At 34.0% G+C, this 6,000-nt stretch overlaps 1 protein-coding gene across 3 annotated transcripts in view; it reads left to right on the top strand.

Annotated features, from left to right (window-relative positions):
- The first annotated feature begins 3,220 nt into the window (after positions 1 to 3,220).
- The window catches only part of LOC129797878 (uncharacterized), a 64,613-nt gene continuing 61,833 nt past the window's right edge, over positions 3,221 to 6,000 (top strand). The window contains exon 1 of one of the 3 annotated variants that reach the window (XM_055840749.1): positions 3,221 to 3,757. The gene's annotated coding sequence lies outside the window, so the exon portion shown is untranslated. The remainder of the gene's footprint in view (positions 3,758 to 6,000) is intronic. The other 2 variants (XM_055840748.1, XM_055840747.1) reach the window with 2 other exon arrangements.

The raw sequence follows: 6,000 nt of genomic DNA, 5'->3' as shown, positions 1-6,000 counted from the left end.
ATATTACTATTTAAGTGATGTATAATATATTTTATAGTTTCTAGTATAGGAAAGCTTCGGACTTCGGACGACTCAAGCTTCGAACAATTCATTTTTTTTTAATATAGGTATTTCAAATGAATTTGGCCCACTATAATATTATATTATTGCCTAAAAGGCATTGTTCTTTCCCTAATTACTTTAATTTGGGCGTGAATAAAAAATCATATTGCAAAATATAATAATAAGTCATTGTAAATTACCATACTTCATTTTTTAAACACTATATAGAACTTTTAAATTTTTAATAAATGCAGATGTTAAGAATTCTTCATTTCATGGATCAAGTGGTAGAGCACTCGCTCTTTGATACAAGTGGTCCAATTTGAGGCGAAAATTGTAAAACTCTGAATAGAAGTTATTTTTTTTTATTTAAACTGGTAAAATTATTGATTCTTTTTAAACTGAACCTTTCGATAACAGTGACATGGACAAAAATATTTTAAAAAGCCAGAATCATGTTTTTAGGAAAAAAAGATCAGAAAAGCATTTTCGAAATTCTATCCAAACATGACGCAAAGACCTTGAATTATACTTTCTAACAGTTTCACAAGGTCGTATGATGATTAGATATCGAAAGCGTATTTCTCTAAGAACTAAGTCAAGTATTATTTTGTTCGAAAAGTTTTGGAATCCTGGATAAATCTGTATCAATTTCAATTTCAGTCCATAATGAACCGATATAATTAATTTTAATCCATAATTCAATTCTATTACTCATGGTGTAACTCATGGTATTTGGTGTTAAGATCGGTTATTAATCTGTAAATATCAAAAATGAGAAAATGGAAAACACAAATGTACGTGAGCCCAATTCTTTATAAATATGATTTGAACAGAGGCAGCCAAAATCCCAAATGTTCTAAATCCTGAAAAGAATGAAATTACATGGAGGATAATATGTGGAATAATTTCTCAAGACACAGAAAAATTCCCTTTGCTTCCAGCAAGCACGGATACAATCGTGGAGCTATGATACTTTTAAGAATTCGACATTTTGATTTTCGAAATTTTGGCGTTCCGGATTTTGGTTTTCGGGACTTTGGCAGGGACCCGATTTGAACAACTAAACAACTCGTTTTCAAAGCATCAAGACAATTTTGTTTGCTAGCATCAAAGTCACGAGTTCGAACATTTCGTAAGGTGGAATGCTTTATCACCACTTTTATTTCTCAGATTGAATAGTTTGTTTAGATTTTTTATAAATCACAAAAATTTGTTTTTTTAAGTTACAAATTTGTGTGATAATAAAATTTTTACTATACAAAAAATTAAGATATAGAACAAACCAATTTAGAATGTGGACAGTTCTCTTAAAAATTGATACAATATCACCTAGTACTCTAGGTCTTCATTACAAGACATCAATATCTGAAATTTTGTGTTGTTCGGAATTCCTGGTTTTACTCTATACGTTTCTAACGTAAATTTAAAGTAAAAACACAAAGAAATACACTTAAATGTTATGCCCTAGACACACTTGCGATTTAAGCCGAGAAACGGCTAAACGTAATTATCCCATCAGTTTCCTTCTAACAAAGCCGTTTATAAGCTTTAGCCGAAAGATGGATTAGTCAGAAACTGGTGGAAATGTAATCTGATCATTATTTCGATTATAATTACGTTAAGACGTCTCTCGGCTTAAGTTGTAGTGTCCAGAGCATAGGTTTTCGTGGTTTTCCTTTTCTCTTTGCCCATTTGAAGCAGTGCAGGCAGTGAGGAAATCTCAAAACTCCTAATTTGAAATTACAGTAGACTCTCGCTAATTCGGCTCTTTTAAGATAGGGCTACTTTTTAATTCGGGCAGCCGTTAAATTTCAAAAAAAGTTTGTTGACATTTTTCAAATTTGATTATGATTATCGAATGAAGCGAATTTGGTCAAATATGGTATGGTTTGTTTTAGTTCTGATGTGTTTTTGCATTATTCAGGGGTTTTCATGAAATTTACCATAAATATGAGTATGTAAACTCAATGTGTATGCAGATGAATAAAAAATCGTTGCATTTCAAACAATTTGACTCCAGAATTTCTCTCTAATTCGGATGACATTTTGGTCCCAAATACCCCAATTTGATAGATTCTACTGTATTCCATTACACCATTGAACCCTTCGGCTTTGTTGTGATTAACAGACGATTTTTACATAAATTTATGTAAATTACTGTATCTTAACTGATACTAAATCTACATGATCTGTTTTTAAGTTCCTATTTCTATATCCGGTAATTAAGTATAATGCGGAAGGAATACTCAAATAAAAAATCTGAAACTTATTTTGCTCCTTTCGTAGTGTTCTTTCAGGTGTATATACCTTTTCATTAGAAAAAACGAATTAAAATCCGCATTTGAAAGCATTTTAAAATAAAATGCCTCGTTTTATATCATTATAAGTAAAGACAAGTAGCTGAGAATTCATTTATACATTTGCACTCTCAACTCAACTAGGTACTAGCACTGCAATATGATACGTCCAGGATACGTATTTCAGGCTTGTTTTATTACACAATTTCTATTTTAATTTATCTAATAAAATTCTTGTCTTTTTTTCTTCAAGTCAGATAAATTACAATATTTATAGGTGTCATAAATTTGTCTATCAGAATAAGAGATTGAAAGTGATAGAACACGTTTTGATGGTGGTATAGTGTCAAGAAGGGTTTTAACTGACCACCCTTTGTGAGATAATAAGGGGTTTGAGTGTTAGAACCGAATCTAATGGGCTTTATATGAAATGATAAAGAGAGATTAAAGATATAGAAATCTCTAGTTGAAAAGATATAATATCTCTGGTTTGGACCCCGTATGTCCCTCCGACTGCCCTGCCACGGATAACCCGCAATGCAATTCCAACTATATAGAAAGTTGATTGTATTGGCTTCCCGCTTTGGCTTCTCTTGGCAGGAAATATATTCATGTCACTCCACAATCTATTCACCAGCCGCGACCATTATAATTGTATGGATTCCCTACGCTTGCGTATGCTTCAATCACCGACAACTATATCTGTGGTGTTCTTTTTACCACCACGCAATTGAGGCAGATACGATGCAGGAACGATCGTTGGTACCATTTACATCGGTCCCGAGAACCGGCTGGAAACTTCGCCATGAGTATAATCACGCTCTCTGGTCTTTTCCCTCCATACATTTATATGGTTGCCACCACTGAGCACTCCTGAAGACCTCCAGCTCAACAGCAATCTTCAGTTCACCTTAACTACTCGTAAGCTCTGGTTCACCGCTCAGTCATTTTCTCTCCCAAGAAGTTTTGAACATTGTTCGTGTTCGCTTGCATTCTCTCTGACGGCCGTTGGGAGGTTGAATGTGAAGAAGACTCGAAGAAAACATTACTAATTCCATTATCAAATAACAGTGGAATATCTCAAAAGGCTCTTCTTTTTTTTTGTACCAAGCGCCTCTCTTCAGGCTTTGTGTGTTTCTTTACTGTTTTTCGAGGGTTAATTAAGTGATTTTTTCCTTGAGGAGTGGACCCAAAAACACAGCGTCAGAAATTGCTTTATTACAATGGTGTTTTGATGGTGAATCCACAAGTGTTGGTTATCTTCTGAAAATAAAAAAAAAGTATATTTATGGTTCATTTATCGAGAATTGACAAATTCTCAGGATTAGCACCTAGTGTGGTGGATTAGGACACTATATATAATATTCTACATATTGTGTTCAAGAGTGCCACATCTAACAACCTATGCCAATTCGGTGAGTGCCCGCAATTGCAATTTGTTTGATGCTATGCAATACAACTCTTATATCGTTTTCGATTTATAAAACTTCTTTGCCGAGAGAATGTTCAGTTTCTTATACTTCTTCTTCTCCACATTTTTATTATTTTTTTGTTTTGTTTTTATTTTTCCTGGGTTGAATAAGAAAAAGTCCACACACACATCAAGGCAGAAACTACATGGGTGGTGGATTCAGGTTTAATTCACATTGCTTCAGCGCTATATTGCCATTGGTGCAAAATAAATGAGAAGAGACTGATCTTACTCTTTGGTTCTTTCGCTCCATAGTTGTGTATAGTCGCATTAATTGTGTCTTCTGTTTTGCCTGGGATGCCTTTGCGGTAGATTATGTGGTTGGGCTGATGTCTACATAAAATTTACATACATGTCAACACCACCATCGAAATAAGAACCTGAACGCGTTCAGGTGAAGGGAGTGACAAAAGGAGGTGACGACCAGGGGGCTCACCAAAAAAAAAAGAAAACGAGAAAAGAAAATCTAATTGAAACATCATAGTTTTGCTCCGAGCGAGACCAAATCTCACGTGAAACTCTTTGAATTTGCTGACTTGAGGTATTTCGTCTCATTTAGCCAAGCGTGAAAAAGCCGCAAGGAATTTCACCTCAGAAAGAATGAGAAGACGTGCCTGCCAAGAACTTAAAAACTCGGACAGAGAGAAAAAAAAACCAAAAGAAAAAGTCTCTAAAAATTCTTCTTCTGGCGGAAGAAATCAATTTCACATTTAGTACTTTCCTGATAATATTATTAGTAGTGATGACATGGTGTCGAACATTTTACATGCCACGGCATGATGTGCTCACTTCTCTTATTTCCATCTGAAAACAATGAGGCTTCGTGTATCATTTTCATGTAACCCGCGGATGCAACATAATTTGAAAATGTTTTTTCAATTCTACACCAACAATCCAGGATGGTGAAGCGACATGTTTCACCTGTTTTATGCTCGTTTTTTCGACCCGTGCATTTCTTGCTGAGCCATCCCGGACCCGCAAAACATAATCCCACCATTGTATTCGGCTGCAATTTTTGGCGGTATATTGAGAATTTCACTGTTCGCAAATTTTATGCGGTTGACCATTTTTTTATGGAATATACAAAATACGCTCTTTGAATAACAGACGAAGCGAAACTCATGGTGAATTCACGGGGGGTGTACAATTGACAAAGTATTGTCGTTTGTTTGAAATTTGGTCGGAAATTCTCGAAATTCCTTCTAAATTGGGGATCGGGGTTGCATTTAATTGGGAAACCTGAATTTCTGAATAAAAATATCCAAATATTTTGATATAAGAGAATAATCCTTTATAAGTCGATTACTGATTCCTAAGAATTTTTTTTAAATTACTTAGTAAGAAGCTTTACAATAAAATTCTCTTCATTGGAAGTTAAATACTCTGAAGCCTTTTAAAATCAAATTAACGATAACAATATGTTATACCGTTTAGATAAAAAAAGTTAAAGCTCATTATTTATTTGAACTGCTCTTCTAGATCGGAAAAATAAAATTACTATAAGCGGCAAATCGAATAGAACAAAACTATTTAAAAAAAAATAGAAAAACTTACTATAAAATTGAAAATTATAAACCTGTGAAGTTTTTGACTAAAATACGAATAGTTGACAGTTGACAATCAGATCAATAAAAAACACATATGTATGATCTATATTCTTCACAATGTAATCTTCAGTGTTTGGATTTTAAAGATTTTTCTGAAATTCAATTAAAATTGTTGTACATATTCGCAAAGAGGAACTATTCAAGAAATAATATCTATCAATCAAATAAGTTTATATTGATATAAGATACTGAAGGATGTAAATCAGAAAGGATTTGCATTTTTTTTAATTTTCAAAAGGAAGTTAGAATTTTAATACAAAGTAATGTACAATAATTAATTAATGAAATTCGAAATGTCTAAGGCCAATCTTGGGGTCAAGAAATATTAGGTGAGATTCTTAACAATCTCACCTACTATAATCCTAACAAAATTTCATGTCGTCCGATCGCGCTCAAACTTGGCCAAAATGTGTTTCGCCACTTCCTGATCACGAATATATGGGGGGCTAAGTTACGTTCCCGGCCGGCCGGCCGGCCGGCCGTCCGGCCGCTCTTTGGAGCTTAATAGCTCCTAAACTAAAAAAGATATCGACTTGCGGTTTTCGGCAAAGGTTAAATATCGTATGAAAATTGCAACTTG

The sequence above is a fragment of the Phlebotomus papatasi genome, chromosome 1, assembly GCF_024763615.1.
Source record: "Phlebotomus papatasi isolate M1 chromosome 1, Ppap_2.1, whole genome shotgun sequence".
NCBI classification, from domain to species: Eukaryota; Metazoa; Arthropoda; class Insecta; order Diptera; family Psychodidae; genus Phlebotomus; species Phlebotomus papatasi.
The sequence above is the reverse complement of the archived record's forward strand: the minus strand, read 5'-3'. Positions and strand labels throughout refer to the sequence as shown.